Raw genomic sequence first — 17,646 nt, 5'->3', positions numbered from 1 at the left:
TAATATAAATATTTTCTCTTTATCACTTAGCTTTGGTATTTTAATTATAATTTGTCTTGGTATAGATTTCTTTGGGTTTCTCTTTAATAGAGTTCTCTGTGCTTCTGGAACTTGTGAGATGTTTTCCTGCCTTAATTGAGGGAAGTTTTCAGCAATGATATGTTTGAACAAAGTCTCTATCTCTTGTTCTTTCTCTTCTTCAGGAACCCCTATGATGCATATGTTATTTCTCTTCATGTTATTACAGAGCTATCTTAGAGTTTCTTCAGACTTTTTGAGTCTCTTTTCTTTTTTTTCTATGCTTCTGTTCCTTTATGTATCTTGTCATCTAACTCACTCATTTGATTCTCAGCTTCATCCATCTGCTATTAATTCCTTCCATTTTGTCCTTCATTTCTGATATTGTATTTTTCATTTATGACTAATTCTTTTTTATTATTTCAATGTCCTTTTTATATTTCCTATCTCTTTATTTAGGTATTTGTAATGACCATATATTATTGTTCTAAGATCTTTCAGCATCCTAACAATTATTATTTTAAACTGTGCATATGGTAATTTTGTTATATCTGACTCATTCAGGTCCTTTTCTGTGGATTTTTCTTGATTCATTTGTGTTGCATTTCTCTGCTTTCTCATTTTGTCTGTGTAAAAAAAGATTTTGGCCACTAGAGACCACTGGGTGTGGCCTTTGTGCTCCCTAGGTGTGGTCTGTCTGCAGGCCCGCCACTCCCTCTGCTGTTGCTGCATAGGGCGTTCAGGTTTGGGTGGTGCTGGTGCCTGCCCACTGGGGCTGTTGCTGTGGTTTCCGCCTCTCCTTCTGGAGTGGCTGTGATCACATACTCGGGTGTACAAGCCTCAGTGGCCTTGGCCTTTGCCCCACCCCATGGTGGAGTTATGCTCGGCCCTGAAGGCAGGGGTGAGCACATTTGCTCAGCTGCAGGTCTCCGCCTGATTCTGGGCTTTCACCCTGCCCTTGTAGGAGGAGCCTGCACATGGGATGGCTCCAAGCCTTGGCTCCACAGGCCAGGTGCAACTGCATGCCCACACTTAGTAGCGGGACTCCACCTGTTCTAGTCTTTTAGCTCTAGCCCTGCCGGAGGAGCTGGCTCCCAAGTTAGGCCACAAGCCTCGGTCCATGGGCGGGGCAGTGCTGTGCTCTTGCACCTTTGCTCAAGGGTGGGTCTCTGCTCCTTCAGGGGCCCCTGCCCTTCCCCCCATAGGCTGGATTGCAGGCGGCCTGCAGCTGGTCTTGACCACTCTTTCATGCCCCCTCCTCCCCAGCCGGGCAATACTGAGCTCACACCTGGGCCTCAGTGGTGGCCAGCAGGCTTCCACTCTTGCCTACAGAACCATGCTTCCATGTCCCATTGCTGCCTGCCCTCGGACGAGCCCTCAGCCATGTGGGTGGGGGCGCTGCAGCTCAGACCCTAAGACTTAGACCCGAAAGCTCCCTCCTTCTAAGTGACTCTGCTCTGAGTACCACAGGAGAGCTTGTTTGGCTGGTATCCTGCTTCCCTTTGCTGGTATTGCTGTTTCTAGGGGAAATATTCACTTCATATTTGGGGAGTGACTTGTCCCAGAGGTTAGGGTGGCTGTCTCTCAAAATGTTTCTCCCTGTGCATCCTAAATTACACTCTCTTCCAGCTACTCCTGTCCTCTCCTCTCTCCCCATCCCCCAGAGCCCCAGGTGAGTGGTTGTGAGAGAGGTTTTCTGCATGGTCCCTTTAAGAAGAATCCTGGGTCTAAGAAATCAGTCTCTTTGTCACAAACAGTATCCTGTCTTGTTTCCAGCTAAATACTGTCCATACACCTCTTCTAGGCTCTGGGGCTGCAGGCTGGGGCTTTGTTCCTGGGACTTTGTTCCTGGGACTCAGGACCCTCCTCTCTCTGCTAAATTCACTTCCTGCCACACGAGTCTCTCCCGGCTGCCATTCACTCTGGGGAGCTGGGCAGCCTTCTCCACGTTTCCACTTTTCCTACCAGTCTCAGTGTGTTTTCTTCAGTGTTCCTTGGTTGAAGAGTCCTCTTAGTTTAGTCCAAAGTTGGTTTTTCCAGATGATGGTTTTTAAAATTAGTTTGTAATCCACTTTCATTCTGGGAGGTGGAAGTTGGTATGTCCACCCCCTCCATCACCATCTTGTCTCCGCTTCTTTAATTTTTTTTTAAAAAGTTGACAAATGCTACCTTTTTTTTTCAGGAATTATGGTAAATATGTCATTCATTGCAACTACATCTTTTACTGGATGGAATTTTTAAATTTTCATGTCTAGGTGAACCATTAAGGAATCTTACAATAAAATTGATATTCAATGAGATAGAAAAAGTTACATAATTGAGGGATAACATAGTCTAAATTTTACATTGCTTTTTACTCATACAAAATTCAATTTATAGTCTCTATTTGTCTAGTGTACATATTTTTAAAAGTTATTTAGGCTTCTTCAAGGCCTAATTTTATTCTTAGAACTCTCCTTTTCTTTTTATTGTTTAACAATGTCTTTCACACAGCAGAAGTTTTAAATTTTAATATCACCTTAACTATCAATTTTTTATTTTATAATTTATGCTTTTAGTATTTACTTTTGTATCTAAAATTTATACTTTGAAAATTTAGCGTCCTTATCAATTAGTAATACCTTTCTTTATCCCTGATAATCTTCTATGTTCTGAAATATGCTCTGTTTGAAATTAATGTAGCTATTTCAGCTTTCTTTTAATTAATCTTAGCATGGTACATAGTTCTCCATCTATTCAATTTTAAGAGTTAAGTCTTTATATTTACTGTGTGTTTATTCATGTGATAATCTTTATCTAATTAGTTCATCAAGCCATATTCAAAGGTATTTTAATATCATTGGATTATCTAACATGATTACATCTATTTTATATTTGTTTCATTCTCCTCTCCTTTTATGTCTTTTCTGCTTTTATTTGAGCATTTTATCTCCTTCCTTAGCAGGTCAATTATACTTCTTTTGAAAATTATTTTAGTGATTGTCCTAGAGTTTCCAATATGCATCTTAGCTCATTTAACTTCACCTTCAAGTAACACTATACTACTTCTCATATACAATAAATATAATGGAAAATAAAAATTTCCTCCTTTTTGCCCCTTATAACATTGTCTTTTATTTTCCTTATTCATATGCTATAAACACCCAATATATTCTCTCCATAGTTCTAAACAGTTATCTACTAGATCATAAAAATATGCATAAAACACTTTGTTTTTATTAATTCAGTATCTTCTTTTTCATATATAGATTAAATTCCTGAAGAATTTTTTTGTAATTTGTTTGTCTTAGAAGGTATTTATTTTGCTTCACTCTTGAAGGAAAGATTTGCTGAATATAGAAATCTAAGTTGGTATTGTCTTTATTTTCTTTTACCATTTTACATATTTTAATCTACTTTCATAATGTGGTTTTTGATGAAAAGTCCCTTTAATTTTTACTCATGTTTCTCTATATGTAAGGTGTCCTTTCTCCATCAGTTTCTTTCTGGAATTTTCCTTTGTATTTTATTTTCTGCAACTGAATATGATATGTCTAAATATAATAATTTTTACTTCTATTTGTTTCTTTGTTTTTGATGTCTATCCTGTTTGGTATTCTCTGAACTTGCTATTGGTGTCTGAAATTAATTTTGAAAAATGTTCAGCATTCTGACTTTTGTTTTGTTGTTTTTATTGCTTCCTGCAATCCAGTTATACATGTTATACCACAGTCCACAGTTCTTACATGTATCCTGTTTTTAAAAAATTCATTTGTCTGTTTGCATTATAGGTTTTCCTTTGAATTTATTAATTGTTGGAGAGAGATGAAGTGGGGGGAAGAGAGAGAGAGATCAATTTGTTGTTATACTTATTCATGTCATAATTGGCTGATTCTTGTATGTGCCCTGACTGAAGATGAAACCCACAACTCAGCATGTCGGGATAATATTTTGATGAACTGAGCTACCTAGCCATGGCCTCTGTTTCCATTTTAGTTTGAGAAATTTCTTTTGGCTTAAGCTCCTGATTCTTCAGCTGCTTCTACTGGTAAAGCCATGAAAAGCATTCTTTATTTCTGTTACAGTGCTTTTGATTTCTAGAATTTACTTTTTATTCTTTCTTAGAGATTCCACCTATTTGGTTCATTACCTATCTATCCTTGCATGTCGTCTGCTTCTTTCATTAGAGCCATCAACATACTAGCCATAATTATTTTAAATCCCCTATCTGATCATGTCAACATCTGTGTCATTTCTGAATCTGGTTTTGATAGTTAATGTGACCCTTTAGACTGAATTTTATCTAGCCTTTGATATGCTATGTAATTGTTGTTGTTGTTGAAAGCTAAACCTGTTGTATTGAGTAGTAAGAACTACTAGGATTTAAGTCTGAAAATTTATGTTAATCTGGCAAAGAGTTAGGTTTGAGTGTTTGCACAGTTTCAAGTATCAAGTTTCATATTGATTTAGTGTTATTGTTTTTGCCTCCCTACTTAATATTGGGCTTTTCTTTTTTAAATATATTTTAATTCATTTTGGATATGGAAAGAGAGAGAGAGAGAGAGAGAGAGAGAGAGAGAGAGAGAGAGACGGGCAGGGAAGGAGCAGGAAGCATCAACTCCCATATGTGCCTTGACCAGGCAAGCTCAGGGTTTTAAACTGGCGACCTCAGCGTTCCAGGTTGATGCTTTACCCACTGCGCCACCATAGGTCAGGCGATATTGGGCTATTCTATGAGAGAAATAGTCTGCCTTGTTACTCTTTCATCTGTAATCCACTGTTATGATACTAATGTTTTATTGATGTGGTGGTAAAATTTGAGGGAGACAAGTATTCTATAATCTTATGACCAAATCTCAGTCTTTTAGTGGGCTTAGGTCTCTGAACTGTGGTTTTTATGTCAATTTCACATACCTCCCTAACTCCCTTTGGTAAGACAGGAAGGCTAGAATAGTCTAGTGTGAGCCATGTCTTTCTCTAAGCTGAGATAAGGCTATTATTGTAAAGTCTTTTCCCCTGGAGAGTAGGCCTTTGTTATAAAGAATGTTCTTTCTTTCTTTTTCTTTTTTTCTTTCTTTCTTTCTTTCTTTCTTTCTTCTTTCTTTATTTCTTCTTTCTTTCTTTCTTTCTTTCTTCTTTCTTTCTTTCTTTTTTTTTTTCTTTCTTTCTTTCTTTCTTTCTTTCTTTCTTTCTTCCTTCCTTCCTTCCTTCCTTCCTTCCTTCCTTCCTTCCTTCCTTCCTTTCTTTCTTTCTTTCTAGACAGAGAGAAGGACAGATAGGGACAAACAGACAGGAAGGGAGAGAGATGAGAAGTATCAATTATTCGTTGCCGCACGTTAGTTGTTTATTGATTGCTTTCTCATAGGTGACTTGATCCGGGAGTTACAGCAGAGCAAGAGACCCCTTGCTCAAGCCAGTGACCTTGGGCTCAAGCCAGCAACCCTGGGCTTCAAGCCAACAATTTTTGGGCTCAAGCCAGCAATCATGGGGCCATGTAGTGGTTCCACTCTTGGCTCATGCCAAGCCAATGAGCCTGCGCTCAAGCCGGATAAGCCTCAGGATTTCAAACCTGGGTCTTTTTCATCCCATGCTGACATTCTATCCATTGTGCCACCGCCTGATCAGGCTGGGCATTTTACATAATGAATATTCTCCCTCTTCTGTTTGTGCCAAGAGTGAATCATTCTTCTTTAATGAAAATCTGGTGATGTTCCTGGAAATGAAACCCACACGTGAATGGGTTTCCCCTAAGACTGAGGCACCTAGAAGTTTCTCACGGTCATGCTAGTCTTCATTCAACCTCCAGCAATTTGTTAAAATTACCTTATATGTATTTCTATGATTTTATGTTCCAGCAGCTCCTGCTCCAGATATGCAGCTCTCAGCTGGGACTCTGAATTTGCTTGTCTCTCCAAACTTCATGGGGGTGATTTCCCTGCAAACTCATTTCTCTCATGGAGCCAAGAAAAGTCAGTGATTTTCTAATGAAATTTATACACATAAATTGCATATATATTTCTTAGATAGTTTAAAGTTATTATCCTGATACCATTCTGCAGTATATGTAAATACAATAATAGATATCTGATAAAAATACCATCTCACCTAATTGTTATTTTATTAATTTTTAATTTTTTTTAAATGACAGGAAGGGAGATAGACATACTCCCACATGTGCCCCAACTGGGGCCCACCTGGCAACTCCTGTCTGGAACCAATGTTCGAATCAATTGAGCTATTGTCAGCACCCAGGGCCAACACTCAAACCAAAGGAGCCACTGGCTGTGAGCAAGGGAAAGAGAGAGAAGAGGGAGAGGGAGGGGAAGAGAAGCAGAGGGTCACTTCTCATGTATGTCCGATGAGGATTGAACCTGGGACATCCACACGCAGGGCAGACACAATCCACAGAGCCAACTGACCACAGCCATCTAATTGTTAATACTGGAACAAAAACTGAGGGCAGGGAGATGGGAGATCTCAAATGTGAGCTCTGTCCTGAAAACGAATTTCAGATCAGCATCATGTTTTATTTTGTCAAGTTTTCCTTTAGAGTCCTAAAGAGTTGGCCTGATGCAAAAATTATAACCAGTTGCAACCTATGAATAATTTATTTTCTGAAATAATTCCACTCAGTTTGTTTGTTTTTTTTTAGATTTTCATTGCCTTTATTCCCAATACTGAGAAGCCCTTTGAAATTGTAAGAGCAGTTTAAAACTCATCCTGAGCAGTTTGAAGGGGAAGAGTATTTCAAACCCCTAAAGTAGAATAATCCAGGGAAGCATTAGACTTCTACAACATGGAACTTGCAGAATAAAAACAAAGGCCGTAGGATAGCCATGGTAGTCTTTTTTATAGTCTATTAGGTTGAAGGACAAGAAGTTCAATCATCTGAATGTAGGACTCCCTTTTAAAATTTCAATTTAAAGTAATAGAAACTGATCATACATACCCAGTGGCAAAAAGATAGAAAGGCCCTATCTTGAAATACTTAGTTTGTACCAGAATAACTCCTATAAACACCAGTTGCTACAAATAACTACTTTATTAGCAGCCCCACAATGAACCAATTTACGTTTAGCCTCTGAAATGCTTAAGATTTCAGAATTATCTTGAATTGCTCTTAGCAGTAAAAAAAACCCATGCAAGTGAATCGTAAAAGGCTGGTGGCCAGCAGTTCTGCTCAGCCCTCCTTAACTAAAACATTTCTACAGAAGAAAATTCAGGCATACAAACTTAAAAACTTCTGTCTGATTGACAGAGAAAAAGAACCTGCCAAGAGACCCATTCCCTTTGCCACATAGCTCAGACATTCTTTTCAACATTATTCAGACAGTAAGAGGAGTCTGGTCTCCTTAGCTTTAGTTCTGGAGATACAAGATGTCCCAAGTCACTCAAGGTACTACGTCAAAGGTATTTCATACACCATCCCCCCAAAACCAAAGAATTCACATAGAGATTAATACACTCTGTAGGGAAGGAATAAACATTTCAGATCGGTTTGTGACTACTGACCTGTCTCCTGTTTATACCACCAGAAAAGCTGATACAATGGCTGTTTTCCTGTCCCCCCCCCCCTTTTTTTTTGGCAGTCACAACAGAAAGAGGCCTCCAATGAACTCCAGGGAGTAAGCAGTCTTCATTAGGCTGCAGCACTTAGGCTTATCACGAGAAAGAACCCAATGATTCGGTCTTTGGCATCTCCTACAACATCCGCATTGATGGCAAACATAGTTTCAGCTTCAGGAAGACAGGGAGAGTCGTAGATTTTACAGATTCTGGTTTCCCCTCTTGCTTTTCACAGGTACAGTCTGGTGGTTGAGGCATGATCAATGATATTTCCTCCAATAGGATTTTTTGGATCTGCAGCAAACATGGCTGCTCCATCCACTTGGGCTACCACCTGATTGGTAATGACCACTGCTACACCAAACTCATCAGCAAGTCGCAGAAGCATCCGCAGAAATCTGGCCAAGTGCATCTGCCTGGCTGAAAGTTCACCTCCACCAGAATAGTCTGTTCTGTAGAGGGCAGTGGCACTGTACAGGGGTCCCCAAACTACAGCCTGCGGCCGCATGTGACCCCTGAGGCCATTTATCCCGCCCCCGCTGCACTTCCGGAAGGGGCACTTCTTTCATTGGTGGTCAGTGAGAGGAGCACATTGACCATCTCATTAGCCAAAAGCAGGCCCATAGTTCCCATTGAAATACTGGTCAGTTTATTGACTTAAATTTACTTGTTCTTTATTTTAAATATTGTATTTGTTCCCATTTTATTTTTTTACTTTAAAATAAGATATGTGCAGTGTGCATAGGGATTTGTTCATAGTTTTTTTTTATAGTCCGGCCCTCCAACGGTCTGAGGGACAGTGAACTGGCCCCCTGTTTAAAAAGTTTGGGGACCCCTGGTCTACAATTAGCAGTGCATACCTGGACTCTACCATCATAGCTGATGCTTGATAAAGAAGCTGGGTCTGGTGGTCTGTGTTGAAGCCACGAGCATATGATACATTATCTAGGACATCACTGCCAGAGAGGCCATATCTCTCAGCCACTGCCAGCAGGCGTTCTGGCCTAAAGGTACCCTCGGTGTCAATATACATGGCCGTTCCTTCACCTCCACCCTGGTCAATGGGAAGCTGGCAAGTTACAGCCAGTGTACGACAGATTTGGGTCTTTCCAGTTCGGAATTCTTCAAACATTTCTGTGATGGATCCAGTTTCAATTCCTCCTTGAAGTAGTTTGTTAAGCTCTTTGGAGCCGGTTGTGGTCTGTATGATCTCTGATAGCCTTTGGTGGAACTCGTAGCAGTGGTAAACCCATCGGAACTAATTTAGCTGCCTCAGTAAGAATTTTATCAGCTTTGGCTTCACTAATCCCCTTAATATTTATTAGCTCCTTCTTCGGTGCATAGGCAACAGCCTCCACAGTATGGAATTCAGCTTCTTCCAATTTCTTCACATCACTGGCATTTATGCCACATTGCTGACCAGGCAGTGGTGCAGTGGATAGAGCATTGGACTGGGAAGCAGAGGACCCAGGTTCGAAACCCCGAGATCCACCAGCTTGAACCCAAGGTCGCTGACTTGAGCAAGGCGTCACTTGGTCTGCTCTAATCGTGAAACAGGTTGTGGGCCAAAGCTGTCTTCTTCCACTGAAGTATCTGCATTTGCTTCAAGCTGCATCTGCATAGCCATTACTCAATGTTCAATACCGAAAAATACAGATGTCATCAGGCAGAACACTGGGCCTGCAGCACCACTGCTCCGGCCAGCTGCGTGCTCTGAGCTCCATCCACTGGCAGGCACGCGCCCGACTCTGGACGAACTCCAGACGCTCTGCTTGCGCCCCACTTCTCTACTCCTTTGCTCTGTCTGCACATGACCCAAGCGAGTTTCAGCTCCCAACTATGATCCTGGGAGGGCGCCTCGGAGGCGTGCCTCAGCTCCCCTCAGGCTTCAAGTCTCCACCTGTAGCCAGCGTTCTGCCCCATGATTTTTCATAAACTCCGCCAACCTCTCTCCGCAGGGTCACGCTCTCGTCAACGTAATGTGCCCCTCCCTCCTCCGGTCCCCACTCAGTTTGTTTTAAACAGAAGCCATCCAGAGACACCTTGAATATCATTATTCTTTTTCTGCCAAACTCTTTTTTTTCACCCAGATGTCTAGAGTAATGCTCTTTATCACAGCTGTGTGTTTTTTTACTCTAATATTATTTCTTTGGAATTTTCAACTATACTGGTTAACATTCCACCTAACTATATCAACTATTCCTCAAATTTCATATGTCCAAAAGTAAAACTATCAGTTCATCCAATAAAAATGCTTCTTCCCATTTCTGTTAATGGTATATTACAGTTGCAGTTCTACAAAGTAAAATTTTGAAGTCATCTTTTGCTTCACCACATAATTACTAAATCTAGTTGCTTTTATCACTAAAATCTCTCCTGCTCTCCCCTACATCTGCATCCTAACCTAGATCTTCCTCCTTTCCCTCTTATTCTCTTTTAGTAGGTCCTATCATACTTCTACCTCTTTTTTACCCCCTTCTCCAAGATGTGTTTTATAGTACTTCCAGTTTTATCTCCCTAAATGAGAGTTTTTGTTAGGCTAAACCTTCACTCAAAAACCTCTTCACCAAGCTTTAGGACCTGTCAGATCACCTTCAATATTCTCCATTGTTGGGCTCCACATCTCTGTTTATTTCTTTCCTAAACATTTGTTGATTATCATATATACATATGTTAAGTATGTAAATATATTTATTTATATGTGTGATTAAATGTTTATGTATCATATATGCAATTATATGCCAAGTGTAGGGCCAGAGCCTAGATTAGGGAGATGAATAAATTTCAGTACCTACTCTAAAAATGACATAATATAGTGAGTTAAAATGTAGACCTTTAAAAATAATTACAATAAAAACTATGATTAAGTGTAATAGTGCAAAGCCTTGTTAAGTGCAGTTGGAACACAGCCTATATTATGACTGTATGACTTTATCTACATTATCCTCTGTTAGTCCTACTATAGAAATCAGATCTAGAAAAGATCTTGAACATCATTTTCCACAATATACTCATTCCAGACATTTTTTTTCAAATTTAATCTCAGTTACTTCTTTCTCTGCTTAAAACACCCCCAGTCACTTCACCCTCCAACATATACATTCAAAATAAGAACCTGCAACAGTACTCTGTTTTTCTGCTAATTATAAACAGTATTGTCATACTAATTTATATGGTTCTAGGAAGAAAGAAACATGTTTATTTTCCATTAAGCATTTTGCAATAATGAACATACTTTTGTCCGAAGTGAGTTATTATCTGGAGACCCAGGACAGGCAGATGTCCCAGGATAGAATCTACTCCTTCTTCAGACCTACCCATATCTATCATATATTTACCTAAGCATGTTTTATCTTTCATTATTGTTTGACTTTGTGCCTGTGTCTCATTTCTTCAACTATGAAACTAAGTTATTTAGTGCAATAATCAAATTGTGTGCTTTCTTTTGCCAAGGGCATCTTGCATAGCAGCTTACCTCCAGTTGACCATGCAGAATTATTTGTGATTGACATACTCTTGGCTTTCATAACTCAGTGTGTGGTCAGGTATTGGCTGCATTTAGAAAAAGAAATTCCAACTTGCAGTCAGTCCTAGCTTTTGGAATATACCATAGCTTTCTATGTTTCTTCACGAATTGCCTCCTACTACAAAGTCCATTTTAAAAAGGAATAGAGTGGCAGAACTGGTTGTTAAACAATCTATCAATGTGATTCCAAACTCTAAATGAGGTAAAGCATAAAGCAGCACAAATGTCAATTAACATCATGTCCAATATAAATTTTATTTTAAAAAAAGTTCCAAAGTATCTAAAAAGCCTTCTTCTTCCATTTGAGAGAATTAAATAGGAAGAACAACAATGAAAAAAAAAAATCTCATATATATTTAGCAAATATGTATTGTAAATATTCTGTATTTATTGATTTACTTACTATTCTAACATCCTTATATCCCGTTGTTTGTACAAATTCATGCCACTTAATACTAACCATGGCATGTTGTAAAACTCTGTTTTCTGAATGTTATTCTTTTGCTATTATTTCTTTATCCTAGCATCTCCCTTCCTCTTTTCATGTGCCCAAATTTTAGTGTTTTTTAAAGATCTAACCAAAATGTCATCAAACTTTCTTTTTCCCTGCAAAGGATAGTTATCTCTCCTTCCTTTTGAACTTTACAATGCACTCAACTATGTATTTCCTATGGCAGTTTGTTTTATACTGCAGTTATTCTGCTAATAATAGTTTAGGAATACATTTTATGTAATTTGGTTAATTGAATCATGTCCAAAATAATGAGATTATTCCTGAATCATCTTTCTCCATTTTGGGCCTAAAATGCTTGACAAATATTGTTGGTACTATCTTATACAGTTTATTAAAAGCAAAAGAGAGAGAGAGAGAGAGAGAGAGAGAGATTTTGTCTCTTGGGGTGTGGAATAAGTGATAAGGTGACTAAATTTTTTTCCTAGGACATGAAAAATTTTATTTATATTCAGGGGCAGATAGAGGTCTTTGGCTCTGATTCAAAATACCTTATAATGTGATTTATTAATGAAATATTTTTGCTTCTGTCACAGATTTGCACAATAGACTCTTCTACTGACCAAAATTTACATACTTGCTGCAACTTGTTTTGTTTTGTAATTCTTGCCAAACCTTCTTTTTCCTTCTTTTTCTTCTTTTTTTCTTTTTCTTCTTTTCCAAGTGAAAGGAGAAGAGATAGAGAGACAGACTCATACATGCATCCCAACTGGGATCCACCCAGCAACTCCCATCTTGGGCAAGATGTTCTGCCACCTGAGGCCATGCTTACAACCAAGCTATTTTTAGTGCCTGAGATATAGGCACCACGGAGACATAATCAGTGTTGGGGGCCAACATGCTCAAACCAATAGAGTGACGACTGTGGCAGAAGAAGAGAGAGAGAGAAAAGAAGAGGAGGTGATGGGGTAGAGAAGCAAATAGTCACCTCTCCTGTGTACCCTGACCAATAATCCAAACCAGCACATCCACATGCCAGGCCAATGTTCTATTACTGAGCCAACTGGTCAGGACCAATTACCCACCCTTCTAAAGAATTATTGCTTATATGGAAATTAAAAGAAAAAAAAAACATAACTTGACTTTTTCTATAATACCGTAAGTTCTTTTAAGATAAAATGAAAATTTTATATGCTCTAAGTAGATAACATTATTACCTATCCCATGTAGATATATATTAAATAAATGATGAGTTATTTAAAAGGATTGCATATTATTATAATGGAAATTAAAGCAGCATATTCTTTTTGAACATCCTTTCATTGATTAATTTACTTCAGTTCAACCAATGTGATATAATATCCAAGAATATGAAAACTGACATTCAATTTTAAATTTATTATTTCATAAATGATATAAATTTGTAAGAAATATATAATGATAGACATAATGGATCCCATATATTTATTTCACATAATTATTCTACTGTCTTGCAAATATTTTGCTCAACTTTTGAATGGTAAAATTAAAATTCAAAAGAGAAATTTGAAACAATAATACATAAGAAAAATATTATATATAATCCATATTAAATTTGCAAGGTTTCTGGAAGTCATTTTATTATATTATTCTTACAGTAATTCAAAATAATTAAAAGTAAAGAATAACTTTTGGTGAATTTTCCTAGAGTCACCAACAGTTTGCCTTTAATTATCTGCATAAATTGAAGTAAAGAACGTGTGCATTAAGAAAACATTACATCATTATATATAAAAAGCACAGAGCTTTTGTTGAATACTCTTCTTCTCATTTGTCTTGAGGTAAATGGCTTAAAATAAACACTTGCTAAGTTTCCTATGTCAGGCTACTTACGTTAGCAGGAAGAACTATCTGAAAGATCCCTGTTTGCTAAAAGGAAGAATTCTTAACCATATGTAATTGTTTTTAGTAATCCATCAGAAGGCCCCATTTTGAAAGCAGTTGAACTAGTTGATCCCCTTTTCTTAGAAAGTTGTAGTTAGCTTAGTAATGTGTTAAGCGGAAAACAGTTGGTGAGCATAATCATTGAACTATGTAGAATTCTAACTAGAATTTGAAGTAACCAGTACTGTATTCAACCTCTTCTGTATTAACATCAGCCATCATTTCATTAATAGTGGGGAGCTGAGACAATTTTTTTCAAAAAATCACTAATTATCACCTACTGTGATTATTTAATAATAACAATAACAGACCTGTAAATACAAAGTTACCTACAAATTTTCTTTTCAGCCTAGCAATCAAAATTTGAGTTTGAGCATACATCAGATTCAGAACATGCTGGTTGCTGAGATATTTGGGGGCCATATTAATTTTATACAATATAATGGTCATACATACTTTTTTCTTCATGATCTTGACTACCTTTGCAGCTTAAAATTGACAGTATCATTTCCAAGAATATTAAAGCATAATGTTTTGTGTGTTTGGTGTGGTTTTTTTTTTTTTTTATTTGATTAAGCTTGCAGCTTCTTTTGTTGTTTATGTTTTTCTTTTTATCAAACTTATTGGTGTGACACTGTTTAACAAATCTATACAGGTTTCAGAAGCACAATTCTATAACATAACTTCAGTACACTGTACTCTGTGTTCACTGCTGCAGGTCACGTCTCTGTCCTTCACCATTTATTCCCTTTATACCCTCCTTCATCTGCCCTAACCCCACCCCTGGCAATCTTCTTTCTGTTTTTAAATGGATTAAATTAAAGTGAAAACCAAAAAGCTCTTCTTAATATCAGTTGGAAGCTCTTAACAATTCTCTAAGCATCTCAAAGTCAATTAAAAGTTCATTTTTAGTTAACTGTGTTCATTTGAAATGTCTTTATCACGATAGATTCATAAGGCAAACAGAGGCTCTCTTTATGCTTCTCTCCCATCCAACTTTTATCCAGTTTTTGAGATTTTTTTCCCAAGGTCCAGGAGCATAGCTCTGCTTGTTCTTTTCTGGAAAAATAAAGTCATGCCTTGCATAAAACCACTCTAATGATTCCCTAACATTGTTTCTTGTGTCAAGAGTTTTTTATTATATTCAAATCAATTGATAACTGTAGCTACAATTCAAAATTCCTACTTTAATATAGAACTACTGTGCTATATTCTCATACTCAATTTTGTCAATGCATTTTTATTCTATTAAGTTTATCAAAATTTAAGGCAAAATAACTACAAATTGTATAGACTTCTGAAATGTTACTGGTTGAGATTCAAGGATTTAAAGGCTAAATAACTAGCTTAAAACCATTTAAAAATATGTACTCATCCTAACTGTGCAATAAATACTATAAAAGCAACTTGAAACAAATGAGCATGTTGAAGCATTCTAGAGATATTGTTTTGTTATTATATAATATTTATTTATTTTTCTAATGAGAGAGAAGAGCATGTAGATTTCTGTCAATAAACTGCAAGGGCATAATCCAAATGTTAATAGAAAAATTGCACATTGTCTCAGTATTGCTGTTTTTATATCATTTTGCTAAATGATAAAGAGGTCATTAATGGAGCTAATAATTTCTGCAAAAGAAATTACTAACATAAGTACATTAGCAAGTTATTCTAATGTGCTGAATTAATAAGTAAATAATCAATCAAAAACTAGGAAACAAGAGACTTTATTATTCTTAATTTACAGAAAAAAATTAAAGGCTAAATTCAGTGTCTTTTTCAATGTCTTATGGTGATGAAACTAGAAATTAAACCCCATCATCTGACTTCAATATTTTTTTTCACTAAGCCAACATTGTCCCTAAACTGTTCCAACAAAGATACTTATATAGGGATAAATAAATTATCCCCAAGGATGATAATTTCAACAATTCATTCCAGTTGTACTTTAAAGGTACAACACAGATAGTTTACTTTAAATGTGTATTTTAATGTAAAGACATTTTCTTTTTAATATTCAATTTTTTTCAATTCTTATATTCAAAATTGTATGTAATTAACATTTTTAAAATCATTTTTTAAACATGAGGACTGGGTCTATAAAGTCAGGTGAAGAAAATTTTAATAAAAAACACTGAATTATTTTCAAGAATTTCCTTGTACTTATAAAAATATTTGAAGTTCATAATACTGATGATATTTATGACAACTGATTATAGATATAAAAATTAGTAATAAGCTAGTGTTTAAAATCTCTAGACTTTCATCTGTCTTTGAAGTATTTATCCAATGTTTTCAACATTTTGAAAAACAAACAGGAAAACCTCTGCATTTACATGTACTCCATGATCTCACATTTAATGGGAAGTTTGCAACAACCAGTTGCAAAGAAAATGATTGACCTTCTCTAGTGTTCTTAGAATTGATTCACATTTACTGCTCTTTCTAGGGTAGCCTTCCAGGTGTCAGAACAGGTGGGATTCAGGTAAATGATAGATAGATGATTAGATAGAGATAGATAGATAGATAGATAGATAGATAGATAGATAGATAGATAGATGATAGATAGATAGATATAGATAGATGATGATAGATAGATAGATGATAGATAGATGATAGATGATAGATGATAGATAGATAGATGATAGATAGATAGATGATAGATAGATAGATAGATATAGATAGATATAGATAGATAGATAGATGATAGATAGATGATAGATGATAGATGATAGATAGATGATAGATAGATAGATAGATAGATAGATAGATGATAGATAGATAGATGATAGATACTGACTGTGACTAAGGGATTCACCTGATTTCTTAGGAAATTCTTGAGTACAAAGTTAATTGAATTTATTGAATCTGTCATTCACCTTTTGTGTGCTGCACTGAACCACTTATACCTCACATTTTTCAAATGAGAACTAACTCAACTATGAATTAATCCACCATTAATTAAATTTTATTTTATGTGACTGTGTCTTTTCTCACTATATATAATTAGGATGAGGAAGTTATTATAATCAAAGCAGCCAGGAAATGTGCATATGCAGTTAAACTTTTGTTATATTCATAGGTATTTTTTATGAACCCCCAACTCGATCTATTTATCATTCAAAACAGTGTATAGCTAACTCATTTATTTCCTTGAACTCACTATTTCAACACTTCTAATACTTATTAAAATCATAAAACATTTTATTCTGCTACTATAATAGTAGAATTGGAGATTTTTTTATAGATAAGAAGACCCAGACTATGAAATTTGCATAGTTCATAAATAATTGGTGTGTATCTATTATGAGCCAGTTGGAAAATCTAACACATGGAGACCCCTTCACCATATAAAAGTGTATAAGTGTAAGTAAACCCAGATCATATGTTTTCTCGAAAGTGTATGAATAAACCAAGGTTATATTTTCCTCACTCAAATGCGTTTTCATAGCTCATATGATTAGAGACAAAGATCTCATTAAGTCTCACTAAATTAAGTCATAAAAATATGAATTACATGATAAACAATACAATGACATATATTAATCACTGTAATATACAGAATATTTTCACTGCCCAACATTAACAAAACATTTTGGAACATACACACACAAAGTGAATCTAAATTTCAACTATATATTGGGGAGGGAGAGTTTGTCCTCCTGTTTTCTGATAAATGTTCTTAAAGAAAAAAAGTATAACATAAATTTTCAATTATTAGATACTGAGACCTTGGCTATTATAAATATTCACTATTATGAAGTTTTAAAAATCTGCTTAGTATTAACATCCACAGTTGATCTTCTAGTCAATATTTGAATAATGAATGTGAAGAACAAAATTATGCACTTGAAATTCCCTACAAGGTAAAATTTTAGTTTATGGGTAAATTTTCAGTGATAACTAAATTTATTTTTTTCTTTAGGTATGATATTAGGAAATGAGCCTTTTATTGACTTACTGATAAACTGGAGGACATTAAAATATGAATTTATCAACATTTTTATCTGTTTCTGAGCTGTTGTGCAAAAGAGGTATAATTATTTCCAAGGATACACAATCAGAATTTTGTGGGCAAAGAGGAAGATCTATTCAAAACAGCTTTCATAGCTTAATTCTGTAAGTGCTCTACAAATCTTTAAAGGGACAAAGAAAGTTGTTTTTAATCATTAATTGTTAAAAT

At 36.2% G+C, this 17,646-nt stretch overlaps 1 protein-coding gene and 1 pseudogene across 1 annotated transcript in view; one reads left to right on the top strand and one right to left on the bottom strand.

The window, feature by feature from the left end:
• The window catches only part of GPC5 (glypican 5), a 1,883,811-nt gene that overhangs the window by 1,343,733 nt on the left and 522,432 nt on the right, over window positions 1–17,646 (top strand). The window lies entirely within an intron of this gene.
• On the bottom strand, window positions 7,737–9,190 carry LOC136308670 (DNA repair protein RAD51 homolog 1-like; annotated as a pseudogene).

This window comes from Saccopteryx bilineata, chromosome 6 (assembly GCF_036850765.1).
Source record: "Saccopteryx bilineata isolate mSacBil1 chromosome 6, mSacBil1_pri_phased_curated, whole genome shotgun sequence".
Classification (NCBI taxonomy): Eukaryota; Metazoa; Chordata; class Mammalia; order Chiroptera; family Emballonuridae; genus Saccopteryx; species Saccopteryx bilineata.
Note: the sequence above shows the minus strand (reverse complement) of the source record. Positions and strands in the feature narration are given on the sequence as shown.